Here is a 27,538-nt window from a genome sequence, read left to right as displayed (position 1 = left end):
ACACATATGTAGTTATGTGTACTTTTTATTTCACAAAGGGAGCGATGTAGTGTCTTGTGAGTTAGAGATGATGGGACCCTATTGGCCCCTGAAGGTATTCCGTAGAACAGTGACATGAGTGCTTGGATGTGGGTGATAGAATTCCTGCTGCAGAATGTTTAGTTAATGGCTGCATGGTCCTTTACATGTACCAGGGCTGTGGAGGACACTACACCGACCACCACCAGAACCAACTTTCACAGATACATGACAAGCATCGCAACCTGGATGAAGAACAATTGCCTGAAGCTCAACACAGGACAAGACTGTGGTACAGATCTTCAGCAACACCAAACCCTGAAACAACTCCTGATGTCCCTCGGAACTAGGACCCGCACCCACCTCCACTGACCATGCCAGAAACCTCAGAATCATCCTCGATAGTAGGCTGACCATGAAATCGAAGATCAATGCTATCTCCTCCGCCTGCATCCACACACTACTATGCATGCCACGGAGAATCTTCAAATGGCTTCCCCTGCACATGAGGCACACTATGACACAGGCACTCATCACCAGCTGATTGGACTATGGCAAAACTCTCTACGCAGGGATCACAGCACACCTCCTACAAAGACTTCAAACTTTACAGAACGCAGCAGCCAGACTCCTCATTGACCTCCCTCGTGACAAACCCACATCACACCTTACCTTAGGCAACTCCACTGCCTCCCAATACAGAAGAGATGGCAATTCAAGCTGCTGACACACGCACACAAAGCCCTACACAACCATGGACCCGTCTACATAAACCACCGCCTCAAATATCCAGAAGACTACACTCTGCTTCCCTATCAGCTCCCCGCACACCCCGCATCCACCTAAGCAAATGCGGAGGAAGCTCCTTCTCCTACATCACATCAAAGACCTGGACAGCCTTCCCCGCAGCTCTGGACCATCACCTTACTACCAGAACTCTGAAAGGCCCTCCAAACCTGGCTGCACTAATAAGTCCATCGGGTCTTGCAAGCGCCTGTATGCCCTATAAAGTGATAAGCAGCGTTATATAAATCCTTGACTGATAAATTGAACTGAGGAGTTTACCATAGTGGAGTCAATGCATGTGACATGCTTTTGGGGTTGCCAAAGAGACAATCATTAGAAGCACCCTTAAAATATGCAGCACAAAAAGAGAAAGTCAGAGCAACCAGTCTCTTGAAGAGCAGATATTGAATCAGGAGAGACTTGGGTGCTTAAAATGTAACACTAAATACCTTGCCCTGCTGCTAAAAATATAGATATTTCAGAAAAATGACTCCTTAAGCAAATATGGCAATGGCAAGACACTGGGAACTGTGAATACCAGAACTGGACATGAATGGGGTCTGGGACTCCATGCAGGATTTATTGCCCTGCTGTCTGCTCAGACAAAGTGGCCCTAGGAAACGTGGAGCAAGCACTATAGACACTGACTGGTCAATGACTGAAACTAAGATATATACCTCATTTGTCAATTATAAAAGCCCCCAAACCTCATATTGTCTCCATAACAAGCAGGTGCTCGTCTTAGAGACCTAAGGAGGAGATTATTTCTGCCTTAATTATGGAGGGATGGCTAAGTGTATACAGTTTATGAGTGAGTCGTTGGTACAAGGAAGTTTTAAGAAACTAAATATCAGTTTGGACAGTCTGCGGCATTCCCATAATCCTTGAAATGTTCACTACAATGACTGAAACATAGTGGACAATAAAGCCACGGGGGCTTTAGTCAAAGACAATTTGTAAGCGAAGTGAAAGTACTGAAGTTATTATGGGTCTTAATCTTGGAGTAACAGCATAATATTCAGGACAAGATATGTTGCGATTGTACTACTTAATATCGAGGATAGGAATATTGTGGCAAAAGAATATCATCGACAAAATATTGACAACCAAAATATCAAAAGGTAAGTGCATATAGAGTTAGAAAGACTTACTATTCCTAACTTCCTAACTCCACATCTATGTACCTTGAAGATATATGTATTACCTACTGGTGGTCGCCAGTAGGTAGTCATTGTTAGGACCATGTTTCCATAGGAAAAGCGTTTTTTGACTTGCCTATACCTTTGGCGCCGGTTGACGAATCTTCACGAAAATTTCCCAAAAAAGTGTCCTGTGATTCTTATTGCGCATGGAAAGTTTCGGGGAGATCAGTCAAGCAGGAAAAGGCAGAAAGGTAGCTATTGGTCCAGAAAGAACAATTTTTGTCATCTGATGTAAATCCGTTCAGTAGTTTTTGACATTTTTTTTTTTTTTTATATATAGGATCTTCCAAGGATCCGACATCCCTGTGCTGAAATATGATTTACTGCCAACACTTCAACTAGGAAGTGTTAGCAGCCATCTTGGGACTCTGCTTCAGCCAAGTCCCACAAAAAAAGTTTTAAAAAAAGAGAAGGGGACAGGGTAGGAATACCCTCACCCCTATGCCTCTTGGAGTAGGGGAGGAGGAGGGGTGGTCCCGCAAGGACACTGCCAGGGGCAAGAAAGCATGTTTTCTATATTTTTTGGCTGGATTTGTGCTGGATACGCGGCTCCCGCTGACTATTTTGAACTAAAGAAGCACTAGCTCCTGCACTTTTCTACTATTTAGCCCCCGGGTTGGCCAGGTCCCGGGGGCACGCAGGAATAATAAAAGGAGGGAGCGCATGGGGGCCCCATCCTGATGCTATTTTAAACCTCGGTGGACTACCATCTCCCCAGGGCTGTTTTAATATAATGGAGGTGGCAGCACGGACCCTCTCCTTGGCTCTTTTGAGCCCCGAGGACAACCACTTATCCGGGGCTGTTTTCAGCTTGGAGGGGACCATACAGACCCTCCTCCTGGGGTGGGTTCAAGCCCTGGGTACCACCACCTCCCTGGGTCTAAATTAAAACCAATAAGGGAGCACGCGGACCCCCCAGGCCCCGAGGCCCAATACCTTCCCGAGGCCTAAAATGTCAATAAAACTGGGAGAAGGCTGTGCAGCCCCAGTCCCAGGCCATACAAGGCCCTGAGGACCACCACCTCCGCAGGGCCGTCCCGTGCTCACAGAAGGAGGGGGCCGTGTAGCCCCCCCCCCACTTGGAGTCAATAGGGGGGACCACCACCCCCCAGGGCCGGCCCGTGCTCACAGGAGGGGGGGGCGCAGCCCCCCCACTTGGAGTGAATAGTTGCCCTGGAGACCGCCACCCCCCAAGGCCGGTTCCTGATATGTCCTGGGGTGCCCACCCCTGGGATATAGCTGTTTGCTTTGACAGCACCTGCCAAGACAGAGGAAATATTCCGCTTCCAGCAGGCGAGAGCTGACAAAATGCTCTTGCTTGCTGGAAGCAGAGGTTTCGTCTGTTTCTCTGCCCGAGGCGGCAGGAAACAGCCAAAAGGATTGCTCCTGCATTCCCACAGCCACTCACTCACCCATACACCCACTTACACACCTATAGAGCCACTCAGACACCTACTCACACAGATACACAGTAACACAGCCACTCACATAGTATATGTTAAAAATAGTTTTGTTTGTGTTACTAGTACAAAAGTATAGTAATTAAACTCTTGTAGTATCTTAATATATATGTTGAACACTCAGAAACTTTTATAAAACACTCACACTCACCGGAAGATATCATCAGTAATGTCATTTGGGATATCATCATTTGAGATATCATCAGTGATATCACTGACCATGTCAGGAGTGATGTAATATGCGGGGTCATGTCCTTTATGGTGCTGTTTTTCACCATTAAATTTCTTTTGTTTTTTCATCCTTTTCGCACACTGTTCCGATACTCTCACAGTTTTTGGTGGTGGCTCCGCGGAAAAGTTTCTCCGACGAAAACTGATGTCAGTTCACCTGGAGGGGCTTGTATGGCTCCGCTGACGTCACATCTGTCGATGACGTCAGGGTGGAGCCGTGCGACGCTGCCCCCGGCGCACAGAGGTGCTGCTGCAGAAAGTTTTCCGGATCCAGTCTGACGCCTGGGGATATTCTAAGTTAAGGAATCTGCGGCTAGACTGTGCCTCTACCAGATACATCGTTACCGAAGGTAAGTAACTTAGCCGTTACAGGGAATTACAGGTTCAGACAGCGGACATGTCAAGCCGCTTATGGAAGCTAGGGTCTAAGACAGCAATACTTGCTATAAGTCAAAAGTCAGCTTTAAAAAAAATATATATATGTATATATATATATATATATATATATATATATATATATATATATATATATATATATATATATATATATATATATATATATATATATAAATAAATATATATAGAAATTAAATCCGCAAACAGCAGCTTCCAATTCAATAAAACACACACATTTTGTTATCAAATATCAGCTTTTCAGTCAGCACAAATAAACTTGATTCCTTAATGCAAATGTTGAAAAGTTTAGTGAGAATGCTAACTTTTCTTTTTTTGCAAACACGTTTGGTGCCCAAACATCAGTTTGCCACACACAAATAGATTCTGCTCTTTATGCACATGCATCATCTCATGTGAAGAATGCCTGAAAATACCAAGAATTACCACACTGAGGGGGCAACTATCCATTGTGCTCCTGGGTGGTGTGGTGCAAGGATACCAAAGCCAGAAACCCGATTCTCCTATGAAGCTCTATCACTGGAATAACTCTCTTTCAGCAGACTCCCCTTTGTGTACCAAAGCAACCAACAGTGTCAGAAGGCCAGTGAAATGATGAACAGTGCACTTCACAAAAATGTGTAAGATAACAAATGTTATTAGTCAGTAAATCAAAAGCAAACTATTAACATACTACTCACACAAAAATGTAGCTAACCCAGTGTCGCCTGACTGTCAAAAAAAGTAAAGGACTCAAGGTGTGATGGCAGCCAAAAGGTTTTTGCCCTGATCCTTGATTCGTTCAGCGAGATTGAGGATTCAAAGAGCGGGGAAAAGAGATGGGGCTCTCACCAACCATATCCTGGACATAAGTCACAAGTTTGGACCAGTATGGTGATTACCTTAGTTATGTCAATGACTCTGCAAGGTACACTTACATACTTTGAACCTCCCCTTTGTTCTGAAGGAGATGAAAACCAGGCCCATCAAGAGCCTTCCTGGCCCCATCCTTGGTGATAGCCCCATCAGGATTGACAACCCCCTTCGAAGGCACAACTTAGAGAGATAACTCCGGGCTGAACCCCGCCAGATCTACGAAAGACACAGCAAACTACTAGTGGAGGCCTAGATCAAAAATGCTGCCGCAACTGGACGGGCCTTGATGGGACTGCTGCCTTGGCGATAAGACACCAGCGTGCAATCCAGAATAGGTGCTATACTGTGCCTGGGCTGATAGGCCCTCCTCAAAACAGAAGAAATACGCCTGGGAAGATCGCCAGGGCTGTGCAATATTTGGTGAACCCCAGGGTTAAAAAGCCAAGATAAAAGAAAGGCCTGCCTATAAATGCCAACGCTCACGAAGTAAGAGCCATTGGTGCAGAGACTGGAAGGAACAATCCAGACGGAATCTTTCGGTCAGCCGTAGTCCAGATCAATACCCCAATACACAACCGATCACATTCTGCTGGCCGTTCCCCCAGGGACAGTGGGGGGGACGGTGGATGTGCCTGGTAATGCAATCCTTTTGCAGGCAATACAATCCTCCAGAGGAGTATTGGAAGCAAAAGAAATGGACGAAATCCGCTCTGACGGCACCCTACTGAGACAAGACCTAGGCAACATATCAGAAAAAGTCACATTAGCAAAACAACGCATATCGGAGGTCGAAGATACAACTCACACCCTGCACAAGGAGGTTACTTGTCTTTCAGTCTCCATGAATGAAATCCCCTGGAAAGTAGCTGATGCAGAAAATCGTACGCATAGAAACAACCTACGATTCATAGGTTTTCTGGAGGCCATTGAGGGATCTGCCGAGCAAACCTTTCTACATAAATAGCTCAAAGACTCTCTTCCGAAGGCACATTCTCGTCCTGTTTTGTGATTGAACTGACTCATAGGATGCCGGGCCTGAGACCACCGGCGGGTCCCCCCCACAACCACTAATTGCCCTTTTCCTGAACTACAAAGACCGGGACCTTGTACTCCATGAGATGCAGCAGATAAGGGAGATCCGACTTGCCAACATCAAAAATAATAGTGTTTCCAGACTACTCTTGAGAGGTCCAGAAACAAAGGAGAACTTTCGATTCGGTCAAAGAAAAACTATAAAACCTTCATATTCAATACATGCTACTTTTTCCGGTGAGTTTAAATGTCATTTTCAAAAGCAAAACATTATTTTTTCAGACACCAGAGGAGACATGGAGCTGGATAGAAGAACCTCCCTCCATGCGGCAATGAAGCGATCCGGCAGAATATCCGGCAGTGCTTCACATGCCAGACATCAAAACCCGGTCACAAAGGCTGAAACTGAAGCGTGGCCCAGGACGCACAGGCAAGCTACATAGAGGCACCCCTCTCACATCGGGGTGGATCACAGAAGAAGAAATCCATGCCTTGGATACAGATGAAGGTCAGCCACAAGTTAAAACTGGGAAGAACCTCTCTAAGACCCGACCAAGAACACAGTCAACCCCTGACCTTACGGAACTGGAACTCTCGACCGGTTCTGAAAGTGAGCACCCTGTTTTGCAAAAGATCACCCGCATGGAGGAACAGGAACCAGGCACAGCAGCACAAGAAAACCCCCTGCAACTACGGCATGAAGAGAGCGAGGGAGGATGAAACACCCTTGGCCAGTCAGAGGCCGAAGAACAGTAAGACGGCACTGGGTGCCCCTTTTGGGACTCTCCTAATACATCAAAGAAGAGTCTAAAGGTCAAGTTTTTAGACACATCCCTAGTTAAGTTGTTGTTGTTCTTTTATTAGGGGGTTGGGGGGGTTTACAGACCTCTCAGGCTTAACCTACGACAAAGTTGTCATGTTGACAGTTCGGGGAAAGTGCATGAGCAGTGGGAGAGAGTGGGGTGGGAGGGACGGCCAACACCGTTTTCAAGAAACAGGGGAAAGGGCAGCTTAAGATGTATTATAGAGCAGCTAGATGTCAAGACCGCACACATGAAGACATATCCACACTTCAGGCAGCGCACAGACAGGAACCATGACGGACCCATCAGTTCAGACTCGTGATGAGGAGGGGTACTCCGATATGACATGGATTGTCAATGGCCTAGCCCACAAGATTAATAGAGGGCTGGTGACTATCTCAAGAGACTGAAACCAGATATAGTCCTCCTCCAGGAGACACACCTCAGAGAAACCCACTGCGCCTTTCTCGGAAGGGGGACATACACAACACTGGCACATGTAGGATTCTCTACAGGCTCCAGGGGGGTGGCGATCCTCATTAAAAAGACACCACCCTTTCAGATACAAAGAAAATGGGTGGATCCAAATGGTATATACACTGCAGTACTAGGAGATTGGGGGAGACAAGAACTCACTCCGATTAGTGTCTGAGCACCCCCAAGACTACAGTAACAGACCCTGGAAAAGGTAACAGGGATCCCAACGGGCTCTGAATCCTCTACATTTATAGTGGGAGGAGATTTCAATGACGTGGCGGATCCGTCTATGAATCGAACACACAGAAACCAAGAGCAACGAGGAGAGACACCCTCGGCCAGATTCATGCAAACGTTGGACCTAACCAACCTCTGGTGCCTACACCACCCCACAGAGCATGTGTACTCATATTTCTAGGGTGCCTATAAAGCCCTCTCCAGACTGGACTACCTTCTAGCCCCAGCTGGAGATATAGGGCCGGTGATCACGGTAGAATATTTGTCGTGGGGCTTGTCCGAGCACACCCCGTTATGGCTCAAAATAGAAGGGCGCCTCCAAAAAACATATAATCAATGGAGACTCAACCCATGGAATCTCCGAGACGCAGATATCGCCCAAGATAGTAAGAAAAACTCGAACTATATTTCTGCGAAAATAAGGGCTCAGTGTCCTCCGCGGTGGTCCTTTGTGAGGGCTTCAACCCCGAACTATGAGACAGGGCACAAAATACAATAGCACAAAAAAAGAAGAAGAAACAGCAGGAGGTTGAAGCCTTGGAAAGTCAGCTCCTGGAGTTGGAAAGGGATATAGGCCTAGACACTGACCAACTCCTTCTACATCAGATATCAGTTACACACAAGAAATATCTTGCCCTGGCCCGCCGAGAGGTAAAATCACTCTGCCTGGCCGCACAATACCACCTTTATGAGAATGGGGACAGGACGAGGAAGCTTTTAGCATGGTTGGGAAGGAAAGAGAGAGAAACTAGATGGGTGTCCGCCATACACAGGAGAGGTAGTATACTAACAGCAGCACAAGACATAGCAGACGCCTTTGCAGGGTACTACACAGATTTATATAAAGCCGGGACCTTGGCAGAAGGTACCCAAATTTAAAAGTACCTCCAGTCGGTTGACCTCCCCTCCCTGTCCTCAAAAGACCGAGAGGCTCTTGAGAAAGAACTTACCCTAGAAGACGTAGTGATGGCAATAGGCAAACCAAAAACTGGGAAGACCCTAGGACCAAATGGAATACCTCCAAATTTCTCAAGGCAAATTCTAGCCTACTAAGTCCATCCCTATTGCAAATGTACCTGGAAACACAAACAGAGGATATACTTCCCCCTAACCTCCGAATGGCCACAATAGTAGTTATTCTTAAAGCCAGGAAACCCCGGACAGAGTGTAGATCCTACCGGCCAATATCACTCCTAAATATAGAAACCAAAATACTTGCCACCATCCTAGCGACGAGACTGCTGTCAGTTATTACTTCTCTAATGCATGCAGATCAGTCAGGATCATGCCAGGAACATCGACAAGATTTAATCTGCATAGTCTATTGAACTGGTTATATAGGGTTAAAAATAGAACAGACCCCCACATTTTCCTAGCCTTAGATGCAGAAAAGGCTTTTGATGCAATACACTGGCCATTCATGCGACACACACTAAGGAAGTATGGCTTCGGTCTGGTATTTCTGGCTTAGATCAAATTATTATATACCTCACCGCAGGCAAAGGTACAGGTCAATGGTGCTATCTCAAAACCGTTCTCACTGGAACGGGGCACTAGACAGGGCTGCCCCCTATTACTCTTGATATTTGCTTTAATACTAGAACCACTAGCATGATTAGTCAGGGACCACCCAGAAATAAGCGGATTTACCTAGGACACCGATTCAAGTCATGACGAAAGGATCTCACTATATAACGATGACATCCTCCTATATGTCACCAACCCCACTGTGACACTCCCACTCATACTACACATATTCACGGAATATGGAAGGCATGTGGGATACAGAATTAACTGGAATAAAACAAATCTTTATCCAACTATGGACCTATCCACACCCGTGAATTCCCTTGCCAACTGCAAGTAAAACATGAGGGATTTCAATACTTAGGTATCTACATAACTACCAATAATACGTTGAGCCCCACCCGAAATATCCATAGGATCTTAACAGACTTCCATGAGGAGGTAGAACAATGGCTACCTCTGACTTTACTAGGTAGAGCAGCCATTTTAAAATGATCACGCTTCCGAAAATACTGTAGGTTCTCCAAAATACCTATAACAAGATACCTGAAGATGTTTTTAGAACAATAAACGATGAGCTGCAAACGTTACTATGTTATGGGGGCCAGCCGAGGGTTGCACTCCTAACACTCCAACGCAACCAACAAAATGGTGGGATTGACCTTCCAGACATAAGATCATACTGCTGCGCTGCACATTTGATAGCCATCAATGAGTGGGGACACTAACCAGGGGATCACCCAACATACGCACTTGAGAGGAACCAATTTGAATCCTGCACTTACCTTTACTACATACATGGGGCAAGGGACTACAGCAACTCCTACCTGCGCCCCAGAGGTTAACAGAGGCCTGGAAAGGAGCTGAGAGACAAATAAAAACTGGATAAGAAAATTGCAAAGTAGACCCCAATTTGGGAGGGCACATGCCTACCAGAACTAGGGAAACTGAGGGGGTTTTGGCCCTGGGATGCAATCGGAACATCCATGCTGGGAGACCTCCTTGAGGGTCACTGACCTCCTTCAGCTCCCTACAATGGAAATCCAGTTAACTGATAACCAGGGATATCAATACCTGCAATGATAGCATCCCTGGAGGGCTAAGAGGGTTGACATGTCCAACATACCCGACTATGCACCACTTGAGGAATGACTCCTTATTGGAGAAATACCTGAAAAAGCTGTCTCATGGATATATATAAAACCCTAATGAATAATATCCCAGATAATCTAAAGGGTCTTAGGGCGCAAAGGGAAGACACCCTGGGAGAACTAGAAGACGTAGACTGGAAGGCGGCTTTTATGTACCCAATGGAGATAGTTATTAAATTGCAACTACGGTTGATACAATTTAAAAGCTTACACAGGACATACTTTGACAGACACCGCCTCTATAGAATTGGGTGGGCGGCATCCCCGGATTGTCTGCGGTGCAGCAGGAAAGTAGGGAGTTACATACACACCCTGTGGGAATGCCCCCAGATACAAAAATACTGGGCCAAGATATTTGAAGAACTACAGCTGCCCAGAGATGCCACATACGCTCTATTAGGTATACCCTCAGACATAGATGTACCAGGACATACCCTTATTTTCTGTGACTTAGGACTAGTAGTAGCCAAAAGGGATATAGCGAAATACTGAGACCCCCAAACATTCCAACGATGGCAGAATGGAGGTCGGGGATGAACCTTTATATGGGGGAGGAAAAAGTGACATAAAGCAAGATGGTGCCCAAATAAATTTTCCAAGATCTGGGGCTCCTGGCTACGAAACTATGGACTGAAAATGTGTGACGAGTCAGGCAACTTCCATCCGTCATTAGTAAACTGAATAAGGAACCAGGAAAGCCCGTACATACAGGGGGTTGCAATGTTGATATACACACAACAAAGCATCATTAGAAGTGAGTCATGTGAATATTAACCTGGCATTGTATGGTTTATAAATTGCCACGGTGTGTTGGCAAATATATGATGTTTTACAGTAGCTCTGTACACTATGTAGTTTCAAAAGTGTTAAACAAAAATATATTTTTAAAAACCATTATGTAGCGGAAGTGCAGATTGTGAAACTTCACCATAGCGAATTTAACTTAGACCTTAATTTGAAATGCATTTTTTTGCCTTGCATGTACTCTCCTCTGCATATGTGGATTCAAGGCTTCAGTAGCTAGAAAAAGGATGAATGTGTATTAGAGATAGTGAGGCGTGAGAAGAAAATCTTGGCAGAGACGTGACAATCTAATAATCTGAAGAAGCTTCCTATTTATCGCGTATCAGTAACGGTGTACTACCCAAGGTATTGTAAATGTCCAGAAAATCTGAAGATTTTGCCACAGAGCAATGTGAAGTGCAACTCCATTGGTCCCCAGAGAGGAGGTGTGAAGATCGAATGACGAGAATGTATCTGTATGCTTTAATTAATGTATACACTGTTAAGAGTTTACGGCAGACCCCTTTGAACTCTGAGAGGTACAAATCTCTCTGCTTGAATATGCCTCCTCACAACGCATTCCTTTTACCGGCAGGCTACTACAAAGCGGTGGTTACTAACGCATACCATTACACCGCAAGTCATAACAACGACTTGCACTAGAGGGGGTGCTGGATGTTGGAATAGTATAATTTACTATTCCAACTCCAGTCTGTGCAACAGTAGGGAAGGTGTTGGATTTTAAATTCAACAACTTCTGACCCCTCCGCAAGTCCTTGTTATGATTCGCGGGGTAATGGTATGCGTTGTTACAACGCAGTCGTTGTAACGACTGCGTTGTAATAGCCTGCGGGGAAAAGGATTCGTAGTAAACGATGTTTACTTTCTCTGCTTACCCTATTCTCACGAGTGTGAAGCTATATGCTAAGCACTCATTCCCTTTGAGAAGATCTTTACTGAAATCTTGCCCATACTAACACCTTACTATTTGTTAATGTTACCTTCTTGCTTCTTAAATTTCTCTGAGATTTTCAATTCTGAACCATCCTCAATCTAAACTTGGAGTCCTGGTTAGAAGGCTTTAAGCTTTATGCATGCTGAGAAGGAGAGTTTGGGTTTCTTTAAGGAACATAAACTTCTGGTTTTTGCCATTTGTACTTGTGTGGCTATGTTGTCCCAAGTCTGATGCTACCAAACTGAATTTACATCTTTGACTAATGCTTCCAATTCAAATCCTTGGGTCTTTGGTCTTTTGATAATCCAGTGAGCACATCCCACTCTAACAATATATTTATGTCTTTACAAGATTCCGAAATGGTCTCAGTTCCTCCTTGCAGCAACCATCTTAAGAACTAGCCCCAACTTCTGAGGACATATTACTCATCACAATGTGTTCTTCCACTATAAAAAAACAGGTGCCAAAGCACAGCAACCACGACATCCAGGAAAACATTGTAAGACGTGAACTGCGCCAGGGTAATTTCCAGTTGCATGGATCATGCTGCTAAGTATGATGACGGATGGATTCCATGGTGAATGTAAGAAAGTGCTCTTTAAAAACTAGGGACCATTAGACAGTTGGTTCTGTCTCCCACTTATTTGTATTCTTTCCTGTAGAAATGGGGTGTGAGGCGTGTCACTTCCTGTGGGATGGAGTGATCTGTGTCACCCCTTAAAGCAACATCAAATAGGGCCTCCTTTGCCAAAACATATGTTTATGGTTACAGCAAAGACTCAATAGGAAAGGACAGAATGGGCGCCAGGAAGACAAGCGATGGCAGCTCTTTTATTCTGATACATCCATTCTTAATGCGTTATAAAAGAAAGCGCAGAACAAAAAACAAACATCTGATACTTTTTTTTAACTTTTCATCATGCGTTTTATGCAGATATATCAGAACTATAACTTAGAAATTACGAACAAATCTACCGATCCAATAATTTTATACTAAGCGTCTAATTAAATTGTTAGGCACATTATTCACATTATCGTCCTTTCCTTCACATGCACCACCGGTGCAATCATTGAGCTTTAGTAGGAGTTTTCTGACCCTTTCAAGACTTGAGACCTGTACAGCGGCCTTTTAAAGTGTCTCCATATGACAAGTATGAGCCGAACAAGAAATGCAGCGCAAGCCACAGCCAGCAGCACAGCTGAAAAGGGGAAAAAATACATAAATGTCAATTGATTAAATAATACAGTCCATGAATCAATCAATCAACATTCAAGAAAAAACACAAATGCTTTTCTTCACGTTCTTGGTCAGCAACTAGGAGAACAAACCAGTCTCGCCAAAGAACTGAGGACGGAGTTGCAGCAGTGACTCGCCATATATATGCCATACTGTACATCTTGAGACAAAATATTGACAGAATTGAAACTATGACTTTTAATATCAGGATTGAATGATTGCTGCTGTGGCAGTTATAGGCTGTTTCTAGTCCAAACGGTAAATGAAAATGTTTGAAACAATGAAAGTGCATGCAAAAAAGGAAACAAGAATCTTGGCAGCACTTTCTAACTGCCAGGTCATTGTATAAATATAATAACAATTTAAAAAATGGTACACGGGGAGAGAGGCAGGAAGCGGGCTGAGATAAATCTAAGAAAGTGAAATGACAGCACACCTGGGGGGAGTGGAAGAGGGAGACTTTAGGTAGGTAAAGAGCAAATGAACACATTAACTCCAATGGAGCGTTCAATACAAAAAAAAAAAGTCGCCTCCATCATGCATTGGACGGATACACCTCTTTCACTCAAAACATCGAGAACAAAATGCTAATCGGCAAGACAGACATAAGCATAGGGAGTAAAACTATCAAATCTTGGGCAGTCTTCAAAGATAGTCAACTGAGTCGCCCAATCATGAGCAAGGGACTGCATGAAGCCCATTCTAAGTATAGATTATGTGTTGGAAACAACAGGTCAGCCTACATACGGTTAAATATATCTGCAGCCAAGACCTAAAAAAAAAAGCATGTCTATCTACATTTTGTTTCCTTAACAAATGAACGTTTATTGACAGCAGTTTCTCCTGGGGCTGAATCCTATCAGTCACTAAAACAATATGTGAAATGACAGTATAACTGGAAGGAACCTGTTATAAAACTATGCTTTTAGAAATGCTCAATCAATTCTGAAATAAGAAGTTTTAGAAAATGCATGCAGAGCAAACAAAGAAAAACTAAAAAAACGTATTCATCAACACAATAAGGAAATTACATAGGCTTCCCTAGAGGACGCATAGCTCCTATCGATCAAACTCTGACTAAAACGGAGATCTTTCAAGGTATCCGAAGAGGCTAAGTTATCTACAAGTAGTTGGTCCTAATCACATAACGATCAGCCTATAAGAAACACTAACCTTAAGCTAACTACATTTAATGCTTCTCCTTTTCAGACAGGAACACTAACAAAGTCAAAGGAAAACACAAGAAAACGCTCACTGTCAGCCACAGAGACAAGAGTACGTATAAGCTGGCAGGCAGTGATATTGGCAATAGTAACAACATCAAGGCTCCAATCATGAACTTTCCTAGTACGATACTAAACACTGTCACCAAGGGGCTCATTTATGAGCTTTTGCAACACTGTTACGCCACCAGTGCGTCACTTTTTTGTGCCCTACTAGCGGCGTAAAAAATGTGCTCCGTTGTGCCCTATTTACAAAGTGACGCATCTGGGCAGATGCGTCACTTTGTAAACCCCTGTGCCACATTATACCTGCACCAGGTATAATGTATGCAGGGTAGGCATTCCCCTGCATAAAAGCCTCGTAGAAGTGGTGCATTGAAATCTATAAGATTTCAGTGTGCCACTTCTAGGATGCCATAGCGTCAAATCCTTACGCATTCCTCATGGCAGGCGTAAGGGTGATGCAGTGCATTAAGGATAGGCCTCGCCGACTCATTGGTGGAGTTGCTTCATGCTTGCAACACAACTCCAGCAATGCATGACTTTTGTGCCGACAGATACGTCAGGATTCCTGACACATCTGTCTTCCCTTGAGACATGGAGCGCCATACATTCAATACGGCACATCCATCGTGTAGCAAGGAGGGCGCAGTGAAAACTGTTGCATCGCTGTTTTGTCACAGCGATGCAACGGTTTTCATAAATGAAGCCTCAAATGTGATTTGTCCAAACAAAAATATTTTATTTGTTCCTGGTTGGCTGAGCTAGTCACTTTATTTGTAAAATGTGCTTAAAGTGATTTTTGGTAAATTTGGATACGATAGCCAAGAAAATTGAAAAAATCTTCACTTTCCAAGTAACTTATATCCTCCTTTGGAATAGCGGGGCTGGATACTGGAGTGTTTGAGAAAGCGGCCTTACAAGACATAGAGAAACTGAGAAATAAACACAAAACGGTACATCGTCACTATTACAAAAGACAAACAGCATCTGTGAAAACTGGGTACGCACCTACACCAACTAAGTCCCAATTTGTATCTATCAAAGAGTATGATTGGCGGGTTCTAAACCCTCAGTATCCAGCTGCTGTAGAGACTGCTGGGGCATTTTGGTGTTTCTTCGAAAGAATGGGAGACACTTTGAATTCAATGCAGATTTATTGATATAACCACAATTTGTTAACCTTTATTTTCAAACAAAAATTCATAATTATGCTTCCTGGTCCTAATTTGTAAAGTATCATAATATTTTATTAAAAAAATAGCCAACTGCAAATATCTCACAATAACATATTACATTTCTCCAAGGGCAATCAACAACTGTTTCGTCCAGAATTGACTTTATCAAGGCAGGGCCTTTAGTGTGAACAATCATTGGTTACCTGTGAAGTAAACGTTGTGTAGTGCAAGAAGACCAAAAGAGGGAACTTGCATGTTTTATTTGAAAATAAATCTTAAGTAATTTTGTTGTGTGATATCAATAAATCTGTAACTAACAGTATGTTGAGTGACATCTTTCTTACTGAAACTAAACTGCTCATAAGCCTTAGTCACCTGTGTGATTCTCTGATGATCTTTCGCTCTTGTGCTTCTACCTCGTGGCCTCTGTGTGGTGCTTTTCCCCTCCCACCCACTCCTGCTTTACCCCCTAGCCACTCTAACACCTGCCGTCCTTTTAAAAAAAAATTCTAATTGGGGCTTTCACGCAAAACATATCTCACTTTTTAGGTCTCGCCTGGCATAGGCTGCGCGCGTGCACAGTCTCGCTGGCGAGATTTAATGATATGGGGTATTTTCTGTAAGGGGCATTAAGCCCCGCCCCTCTTTTCCATTGGCTGGCGTCACCGTTTATTCTAAACTGTGGCCAGCCATTGGAAAAGAGCTCCTTGTGACGTGTTCGCTCGGCTTTTTCGGCCATCCCATTTGAACGGCTTCGCCTGCTTTGCGTTTGTCGCAAAAGGTTTCTTATCTTTATGGGGCCATGTGTTTGAAACACATGGCCCCATAAGGACAAGAAAGCTTTCGAGACGGAGGAAATTGAAAGCGGAGTGTGCTTGTTTCTGTTGTTTACAGAGGCGCAATGTTGATGCCTGGTGAGGCGAAGGCCAGACACCCGGATGAAGGAGCGGGGTCAGGTTGAGGGGTGCTCAGGGCTGTTGATCCGAGGTTCGCAGGCCGTTTGTTCCCCAGCTCTGCATGCACTAGTGGGGGCGGGGGTGACATCTCAGCCCGCCTCTGCCTTACAACCCCGGCTCTCCTTTGCTTTGCTTGTTAGTATTTCTTTTACAGTAGGATTACAATCCCTGCAGAGACATCCTGAGTCTCTTCCCACGATCTATGTGTAAAGCTGCACTCCAGCAAACCAGCCTCGAAGACATTCAAGTATATATCTTGACTTTAATAGCCCTGCCACTGGTCACTTGTAATGAGGTCGTTGCAGTTAAATATCTTGCAGTCCACCTTTACCAGGTTTCAATAGCATAAATTGTCATCTAATGTATTATGGTCCTTCTGGTTATTTATTCGGTAAAGTATTTCCTTACATTTGTGTACATACTTATTACTCGCTGCTTCCTAAACACATCCGCCTAGTATATGACTTGGCCACACGCTGCAAGGGTCACTTACCAAGGGAACACTGTCTAGAGCCACTGAGGTCCATGTTTCATGGCATGCCCTGCAATGGCCTCATCTCCACAAGTCAGGTAAGGACATGGTCCATACGGTGCTTGGGCCCTCAACAGACACTTCTTCCAGTAGCCCTTGCTCGGGGCATGCTCCAGATAGAGCTTTTTGGGGGGCAACGTTTATCACTTGCTCTGCATGCTGGTGTGGCGATAGAGCGTGCCCACTGACAGCAGAGCCACAAGGGCTCAAGACATGCCCTCCATGGCGATTCAATGCAAAGCCCTATACCCATAGCTTGGAACCCGCATGTGCCAAGAGCTGTAACGCAGGGGCCGTTCTTCACAGTTCTGTGCATCTGTAAGGCATGTGGCATTTTAGAGGCAGGAGGCTCAAAAATATTTGCATGTGAGCGCCATTTTGCGTTGTCACTGGACCCCCCTCCCCCACCCTCGCGGCACACAGCCGAGGCCTATGTGCAGCACGTCTCGCATGGTGCTGCCGGAGCTGCGAGTGGCCAAGTCTCAGGACATGTCCTGTTGATAGTCCTCCTATGAAGCCCCACCCTTCACCGCCCACGCCCCGGTGATAGGGGCCGCGCAGCCTCCACCGGTACTCACCGGCGATGCCTTTCGAGTTCCGGCTTCAGCTGCCTGTGCTGGGCTGTCTGACTGCAGCCATGGCGCAGGTTCTCACGCTGCAGGGCAGGGTGTGTAAACCATTCCGGCCAAAGATTGTCTGCTCCCCTCAGGCTCTGAAATGATCCGCTGCCCTCCTGCGGGAGCCTCTGCTCCCTGCTTCCAGTGTTGTCACTGTCTGTGGCTCCCCGGTCCTGCTCTATTACGGAAGCAGAATGGGGATTCGCCTGCTGCCCTAGTGTGGACCTGTAGCCGATCCGGTGTGCAGTGCCTGCGGTCTGCTGCTGGGCTCAGGGGTACTCTTCACACTGGGGCCGATGAACGCTCCTCTCTTCGGAGCCCTGCAGGTAGATCCACTGCCCATGCTCTACCCCGGAAGGTCAAGGAGGCTGCTCCGTGGTCCCTTTCCGTGGCTACAGATGATCCGCTGCTTTCAGAGCTGCCTCTGAAGCTCCCGAAGCCACCACTGCCGTGAATGGCGCAGTACTGCTGTTGTCACGGCAACCGAGGGGCGGGAGGAGGATGAGGTTGGAGGGGAGCGAGTTCTGTGAAGAACGTATTATACATTCTTTTAAATATACAAACAAGCATTGAAAATGCAATAGGTCTCGCCTTTGATTAAGTTAAAGCCATTTGCTTTGCTAATGGTATTGTATAGCAAAGCAAATGGCTTTAACTTAATGAAAGGCGAGACCTATTGCATTTTTAATGCTTGTTTTTTTACCGATCCAAGTGGCATTTGTCATCTTGGATTGGTAAATAAAAAACTAAAGGAAATGGTGCATGCTGCATTGTGCTATTAAACATTTTTGACGATGCTACAACGTGTCCCAACGCTGGGCAGCACTGCCACAAGCGATTGACAAAGACAAGACCTACTGGCTTTGTTAATGCTTGTTTTGAATAGCCCTTGATACAGGACAGTACCAAACAAAACTGCTCCCTGAATGCAATAACAATCTATCAATTCTTCTGCAGTAATGGATTAATTTGGGATCAATTCTTTTAAGGAATCTTTGTCTAAAATACTGTGACAGTTTTTTAAATCCATGGGAAAAGAAAATATGTAAAACACACTACATCCACAACTGCAAAGCTGGAAGGTCACCCCATTCATCTTGCAAAACAGCTTGCATTTATCCTAGATATTCAAGCCCCTATATTTTACCACGTCATAGACTGGATTACCTGAGGGACTTAGTATTTACATTGACCAGTACAGATGCAAGGTCATAAACAAAGACAACTCCTCGTGTATCCTGCTTGTTTCTGGCTCCATCTGCCAACTGACCGTGTTTGGAAGCTTGTAACGTACCCTCAAACCACAAGAGTCCGTGGCAGAGTAGAAGGGCACAGAGTAGGCTCTCTTGCTGCTCAAGTGACCAGTCAGCCACCTGTATAGGGAAATGCTCGATGCGGAGCTGTAGTCCAAGATGGTACCCACTGACTTATAGATTGTAAACTAAATATTTCCCTGATCCTGTGTCTTGATGCCACCCTGTTCTGCCATTACTCGCTGGACCAAAACACTGCTATGCCAAAGCACTAGCCAGTTTTGTAAACCAATGATACAGCCTCAAGGGTGATTGGGCACTTATTCCAACTAGACACTTTAAGTGGGCAGTCCACAAAGCTCATTTACCCCTTCCGGCAAGATATAAGAATTTAGAGATGGCCAACTCTGTTCCCAAGGCTCCTTCCCTCTTCTTTACTGTTATCTTATTTTCTACATCTTCTTCATTTCTTCTACACTGCCCACCTCAGCATTTTGATGCAACCATAGAGTGTCATAGCATATTATTTAAGCAATAAATAATGTTACTCTCCGAAGGGTTTATCCAACCCATCCTTGGTTGCCGCGTGTTGCATCAGCCAAACTTTTAACCCGAAGGGAGCAGCACCCCTTGATACCTGCCAAGTAATCGGACACCAAGGTGATAATGGCAGAATTGCAGGTAGACTAAGCAAACAAGCAACTGGCACATGCATCAAGCAAAAATCCAGTCGGTAAAATACCGAATCGGTAAAATCAGCCGTTAGCGAGTGTCAAAAACCGAATCCCAATGCATCAACACTAATCAGGAAAAAATAAAGAATCGCTAAATAAATTAGCGGAAAAACAACTAATCGCAAATAACCAACCCGCAAAAATAAATAATTGCAAAATACCGAACTCGCAATCACCGAAATCACTATTAGCTTCCGACAAGTGCCAATGGCTAATAACGAATCGCTACTCAATGCAAGAAAACTCGCAAATACCGAAAATCCCAAAAATCGCTATTTAGCATGAGCAGATTAAGGGGAATCAGAACCTGGAGGTAAAGTTACCAAAAATGTACAAAAAACATGAAAAAAAGATACATGTGCCACAGATGGTACCAATCAGTAAACCCTTACATTTTGCCCAGGAGACCCTGTTGGCTTGCACTAAATGGCAGCCCTCTACGTGCTTGCAAGGAGGATACGAATCAATGCAGCAGGTCAGCGCAGGAGAAGGGTCCAGGAGAGAGTATTCAGAGTGCGCATCACCTTGCTAGGACAGAATCAGGATGAGGTGTACGACAAGTATCGAAAGAATCGTGCCATGATCATGCGCCTAATTGCAGACCTGGAACCACTACTGCAGCACCAGACACATCGGACCAATGCAATTCCTGCGCACGTCCAGGTCCTATGCAGCCTGCACCTACTGGCCTCTGGAAGTTTTCAGGGGGTCATCGCCGTAGCCGGAGGCGTGTCGCAAAGCGCACACTCACGCCTCTTCCACAAATTCATTGATGCTATGCTGACAATGATACATACCCACATCAGCTTCCCCACAACCGCACAGCAGTTGGACCACAACAAACAGGCATTCCACCAGGTGGCCCATATCCCCCATGTCATTGGATGCATCGACTGTACGCATGTCCCCATCTGTCCACCCTCTGCCAATGAGTACATATTTCGTAACCGCAAGTCCTACCACTCAATCAACGTGCAGGTTGTGTGCGATGCCAAGCACATCATCACGGACCTAGTGGCACAAATTCCGGGGAGCACACACGACTCCTACATATTCAGACACAGTGGCATCCACAGGCGCCTACTCAACGGAGAATTCGGAGAGGGACTCCTGCTTGGTACGTACACATACCTCGTCCACACATGAGCACCACACATGTATATACATCACCCTTGCTAAGCCTTTGCTTCTATCTTGTAGGTGACAGTGCATACGCCCTGCGTGAATATATACTCACCCCCTACATCAATCCAGCAACACCACAGGAGCAACCATACAACGCGGCCCACATAAGCACAAGGAATGTCATAGAGAGGACCTTTGGGATTCTGAAGAGTCCCTTTAGAATCCTACATAAGACTGGCGGTGCCTTGCAATACAAACCTGATACCTGCTGCAGGATTGTAGCTGAATGTGCCATGCTGCACAACATTGCAACCAGAAGGGGGATACCCATAGAGGTGGACAGGAATGACGACTACCGGGATGACCAACCACCCGCGCAACACCGACAGGCACACGTCCCTAACACAGCTGAGGGCCATACATCACGCAACATCATTTCTGATCCAGGTAAGAATGAAACATGACAATTTCATTAGTGGTGCTTCTGTTTAATGCACAGGAGCACTGAGGTATGTGCGGACAAACATGCAATAAAATAATATCTCCCCAATACAAGTGGAACAACAAATGGCGGTTGTAGTCACGGCTGTGCAGCGTCAAATAGGGGAGGACCCTGGTTGCCCCACCATGGTCATGTATGGCTGTAAGTTTGTCTAGTGGCACTTGCCACGAATGCCCAGCCTCCTTTCAGGTGTCTCCTCACCCTCACCACGGCCTGTCCCTGTGGCTGTGGAGCACCGTGAACTGTGCCTCCGGGGCTGGCCTCCACCACCGAAACACTGCTCACACTTGAGGCAGCCTCACTGCCGTCCTCCCCTCCCAATGCGCTAGCACTGAAAGTACCGCTCTGCAGGTGTTCAACTGCAGCGGTCACCTGGCCTAGGGCCTTGGCAACATCACCGCAATAATGACCCAGGTCCACCTGCAGTGACACCGAGCGGCGTGATAGAACAGCGGTGCTGTTGCTCAGCCTAGTGATGGCCTTCGTAGAGGCTGCGGACCGGAGCAAGTTCTGCCGGTGCCTCCTTCTCTCGCTGTCATGCCCTGCTCTCATGGCACGGGTGAGTTCCTGTATATCCTCCCTCAGGTACCCATTACCCTCTGCCACCACAGTCGTCATGCCCCTCACTGCCGCAGTCAGGGAATGCATTTCTTTAGCAAGGCACACTATGTTACTGCTGATTGTAGCCATGTGTCTCCCCTGCAGGTGCTGGACACACAGCATCCGTTCCTCAATGCCACCATTTGGGGCGCTTGCATCGTCGCCGACAGTTGGTGTACTGCGCAGAGACCTGCGGCGCAGTGGGAGTCGGACACGTGCTGGTGGTGCTGCAAGCGGTGGGACCACTCTTTGACTTTGGCCTGATGGTGTTGCAGGTGTCTGACATGCATCCATCACCTGCATGGGTGGGACTTGTGACCTGCGTCTCCGCTCTTTTGTAGCAGTTAGTGCACCAGCAGGTGGTGGTGGTGGTGGTGGTGTGGTTGCTGGTGGAGGTGGTGATTGCGGCTCTTGCGGAGTATCGATGTCCGAATCGGCTGGTGTCTCCGATATGATTAGCCGGCCGCTGTCGTCGGAATCGCCAGGAGATGCATCTGTGTGTGAAACAGTGCATGGTTAGTGGGATAGTTACAACTAGGTAGTGCTTTAAACATACATGTCCCCTATGATTCACTAAATCAACTGTCTATTACTAGCTTCTACTGATGTAGAGAAATGTAATGTTCTTTCTTCCTGTGCATGCACACCGGGCTGACATGACTACAACTCCCATGATGCACTACTGTTAGGTGTGGATGTTGTGTGGGGCAAATCTGCATGCACACTGTGATCGTGCTGGGGGCTTGGGAATGGTTTTATGCAATGCTGGGTGTGGGCACAGGCATGCATCTTACCTTGGGCACTTGTGGCTGCGCCGGAGGTGTCCATCTGTGTGACTCCCACGACGGCCTCAGGCTCAAAGGTCACTTCCACCAGCTCCTCCAGGGCAGTGTTTGCTTGCACTGTTGATGGTCCGCCTCCTGTTCTGGATGCCTCCCGGAGCCTCTCAGCGATCCTCTCCTTGGTCCGCTTCCTGAGGTCGTACCACCTCTTTTTTAAATCGTCAATGCTGCGGGGCGTCACTCCCACCGCATTGACCCTCTCTCGGATGCGCAGCCATATGCGCCGCTTCTCCGCCTCTGGCACCTTTAGGGACAGCTTCCCAAACAGCCGATCGTGTTTGCTGCTCACCCCCTCGATCAGGTGCTCCAGCTCCCGGTCGGAGAACTTGCGCTTTCTCTTTCATGCAGCTTCAGCGCTGGATGGTGCATCTTTCTCCATCCTGGTTGTGTAGGGTGGTAGTTCTGTCAGCGTTGCTTCACTGGCCTCAGGCAGTCTCCATTTCCAGCTCCTGTCAGCTCCTCTGGCGAGGGAATGAGGGTGGGGCTGCAGTATTTCCTGGTAGTGATGTCATAATGCCGTTCCCAGAGCGACCCGTTTTTTTACGTTTTCGCTATTACCGATTTCGCTAATACCGATTTCGCTAATACCGAAATCGCTATTAGCTAATTCGGTGATACCGATTTCGCATTTTGCTATTCGGTGTTTGCTACACTCGCTATGGTATAATCGATAAAATATAGCGATTTTTAAGGAATCGCTATTTTTTACCGAATCTGTTGATGCATTCAGTGAAGCGATTCCTTGATAACGAATCCTTATTTTTCGCTATTAAGGAATCGCTTTTGGTTTTGTTGATGCATGTGCACCCAAATTAAGTAATACCATAAATTTTAAGAAAGTGGAAAGCTTTAGGTGAGCTCTGGGGAAAACAAACATATAGCCCTCATATTTATGGGGCTCAAAGGAACATTTGCACCTCCCAATAAATATATTGTTTTTCTCTCCCTTTATTTGTGTACATTGAATGGGAGGTTCCTATTGGTGTCAGACTCAGCCTACTCCTCCTTCAGACCCCACACAACTTACTTCCACATGCTGGGTTGAGATCTCAATATGCCTTCACGATTTGTGATGAACTTATCACTGAAGAGGAACTTTACAGTAAGTGCAATTTCAGTTTCTACAAGACTCTCGGGAATAAATAAAGAGCACACATACATCTTAACAATGATCATAGATCAAGGGTAGGTTGCACATAATTTGTTGGCCAGCGAGGCTCAATAATGGTATCCATAAAGAACTGAAGAAATCGACTCACTGAAGTAGTGTAATAAAATGAAACAACATATATTGGAGACTAATAATCAAAGCTCATTTCCTCTCAATTTCAGAAATAAGCTACATCAAGCATAGTTTCTCTAATGAACCGACCACTGCAGAAGTTTTCCTGATCCAACATCATCACAAGAATGACATTTACATTTATTTGGAACTTTTACTACTTCCACCCAAAAACAAAAATGACCAACGTGTCCATTAATTTGAATAAAAAATGATTTGTACCTAAAAAGATGTTGTTGCGTCCTGGATCTGATGATACAAAGTGCTTGTTAAGGCTTGCAGATAAGGAGACAATTACCACTGGATATATAGTGAGGGTGTAACGCACATACTCGTCGAAGACAAAGTTTTCAAGAATAAACCTTCGATGGTAAAAAATTAAACAAGAAACAACAAATTAAAGTACGGCACCAGTGACAAGATGCAAACAAACGCACATTGGTTCAAATAGGAAGCAACATCACTGGTGTATGACTCAGTTTTCTTTTCAAACATAGACAGACACATCGGGATGGAACATGGCTATTTTTAAATAAAATGCATGACCCAAAATTGATCTATTAGTTGTTTTCAACATAATGCCATATTTTTACCAAAAATGCTAAATCATAGGCAGCTGTTGGAGAAGCAACAATGAAATCAAAAACAAGCATCAGCTTTTTCCTAGACGTTTCAACGAAACTGACGAGTACCATCAACATGTTTTTCGATTACCTGAATTCTTTTAACCAATATTGTTCAATTGGTGTTCATTTTCTTCCACCATAGTGTCTTTCCACCTTTCGCATCACATTCTGTACTAAGGGTCACAATGCTTAAACATCAGGGAAGTAGTGCAGTTGTTTCTGCCATTTGTACATATCACAAGCTTTCGTCACAAACATCCATTGTTCACTGTGCATGAAGCGCTATAGCTCAGGTGCTACTTAGCCCACACATAAATGGCGAACAACCTTAGGAGTAGAATCACAGGCTTGTTCTCTTACCTTCATAAACAAAACAGGTCCATGAGAACAGGGGAAGGGTAAGAGCTGCCCCCTCTTTGAAAAGTAGAATGCAAGAAATGAGGAGTTTAAATGCATATGTGTTAACTCAGAGCAGGCAAACCTTTTTATTTTTTTAAACAAACTTTATTGCCTTTTATACAGCATGCATCAAACTCCTTTAAGATAGCAGTATACATTAGGCAGGGGCAGGCAATACGACATATTGACATACTGATTCTGTCACATTTGTACATGACAACTTGGACGATTACATTATTTTCCCATAGCTATGTACCAAGTATGTTGGATATACCCCCCTTCCTCGCCCCCAACAATAAGGCATCAACCGGCACCCCCCCCGCACTGCTGTCTCCCCTTGGGTATTGTTCGGTTCGATTAGTATGCTTTCTGGTACTCCAGGCATGGATAGTGGTGCTGCGCCAGGACCTTCCTTTGTGACCCCCTCCCTCAAGAGCAGGGACACCTTGACTAGAATCTGTGCTATTCATAGCTTAGACATGCACTGGAAGTAGTTTGGTTTATGAACTAAATTAAAGTAAAAAGGTCTGCCACAAAGCATGAGTAATCACTTAAACGTTGCCCAACGATCAGTCTTCCTGTTCATTTTGCACCTTTTGCAAGCAATTGATTTGATATATCTGGAGAGCTGCAGGTAAATGTATCGATTAGAGAGAGGAGGCTGAAGCAATGACCAGGAGACTTAATAAAGATGTAGGTTTCTTCTTTATTTGGCAACCCAGAGCGAGGCCCAGGCAAGCAGCAATGTCACTGAGAAAATTCGATTTTCGATCGTGATCGTATCGACCCACCATTTTGTGCTCTGCCGCCATTTTGTATTGCCCTCACTCAGGCAGCACGACGAACGAAGTCTTTTCTGCTTTTCCTGCAATTTTGTGTTGAAGTAGCCTTGTGCCTCTGTTTACAAAGCTGGTTTTAGAGACTGACCGAGTACACTAATCCCTGTCTGGTTTTTCTAATCCCTGTCTTAACTATCTGTTGGTTCACACTATTCTCTTCTGACTTTATCTAATCTTCTGGCCTTCGCTGTCCGCTGCTCGTATTCTCTCATTTCACAACTGTCCTCCAAAACACACACACGTATCTCGCCACCTGCAAGTCAGCTACAAGTCAGTTAATGAATTAGCTTGTGGGGAGGGGTGACAAACACAGTTAGAGGAGAGGCTTCTTCGAGTTACTCAATACTTTATTTTCAAACCTTTCCTATTGGTTCTGTTCTGTTTTCCAACTTCTCTTATTGGCTCCTTTTATATGTTTTAGGTGTGTTCTTAGTTAATGTATATGTCACCTATGTACTATATAAGATTGTGCGCCACGGAGTGAAGTGGCAGTCTCCTGAGAACATACCGTGTGTACTTCTAGGACAACTGTACTAGCTGCAGCTAATAAAATCTGATCTTATACGCCGACAGAGTGTCCCCGTGTCTCTGTGTAGCTAAGCAGGAGAACCCAGGAGATTAAGGCGTACCCTGCACCGCCAGGTCCAATTGGTTCTGGTTCTTCAAATGGCGCCCAATGTGGGGCGGCTTCAGTGGTAGTGGTTCTGCCTGAAGGTTGTGAGGAAACCCGCAAGAAAATTCTGGAGGATTCGCGAGCCACGTCAAGCGACCCCTGTATGTCGAAAGTGGTCCGAAGGTCTTTTGCAGCGCAGTTACTCCTTCCTGACGGCTACTGACAACTGCCACCCTGACTGCCGCCCTGCTTTGGCCCTTCCTTTGTTGATGTATGGTAAGGCGAGACGATAGACGGGCCTCTGTTGGTGTAAGAAGACATCCTTAGTTAAGTATTTGGTGGGTCGCTCCCACAATTTTTGTCCTTTGGTTCTTTGTTCCTTAGTTTCTTTGGTCCTTAGATTCGACTATTGCAATAGCCGAAGCCGAGGGGTAAGTGCATTTGTGCTGCGTAAACTGAGTTTTGCACCCTTGATGTTTGTGAACAGTCCGGTGAAATCACGAGATGCCTGGTCTGACTAAGTTTGGAAAACTTTTTTGCTTTGGTTGAAATAGGGATTCCCGGCTTGAGGACTCTTGTCCGATTCCTTCGGTTGGAACTCCCTCATATGAGCTCTATTCAAAACATGGTATTGGCCCCATTGCCTTTAACGAGACATGGACCTGATACACGAAGAAAGATGGTGTTTTAAAATGGCCAGAAAATGGTAGTTTCGATTCTGATGTGCTAGACAATTTGGAAGCAGTTTTATTCAAAAGAAAAGCCCGGCCGGCAATGTTTGACTCTTTCCGCCTTTGGCGAAAGGAAGCCAAACAGAGAGAAATTAAGCAAGCAAAACGAGATAGGAAAGCACAGGGTATGACAATTATACAGGCTGCCCAACAATTCAAAGATGATGAAATTGATAATGCAATGGAAATTTCAGAAAGACAGCATCGTATGGCGATAGATAAATGCAATCCGGTGTTGCCCGTTTTCCCTTCCGATAACAAAAAAGATTTAGAAGAAGATCCCCTAATGTCTCATTTATTGAGATTGCCTCCGCCCTA

At 45.4% G+C, this 27,538-nt stretch overlaps 1 pseudogene across 1 annotated transcript in view; it reads right to left on the bottom strand.

The window, feature by feature from the left end:
- Positions 1–12,955: 12,955 nt before the first annotated feature.
- Positions 12,956–27,538, bottom strand: part of LOC146822740 (uncharacterized) — a 456,948-nt pseudogene continuing 442,365 nt past the window's right edge. Inside the window, exons 7-8 of the transcript XR_014961787.1 lie at positions 24,235–24,374; positions 12,956–13,130 (exon numbers count right to left, since the gene is read on the bottom strand). The product of XR_014961787.1 is annotated as an uncharacterized LOC146822740 (transcript). The remainder of the gene's footprint in view (positions 13,131–24,234; positions 24,375–27,538) is intronic.

The sequence above is a fragment of the Triturus cristatus genome, chromosome 5_2, assembly GCF_964204655.1.
Source record: "Triturus cristatus chromosome 5_2, aTriCri1.1, whole genome shotgun sequence".
Lineage (NCBI taxonomy): Eukaryota > Metazoa > Chordata > Amphibia > Caudata > Salamandridae > Triturus > Triturus cristatus.
The sequence above is the reverse complement of the archived record's forward strand: the minus strand, read 5'-3'. Positions and strand labels throughout refer to the sequence as shown.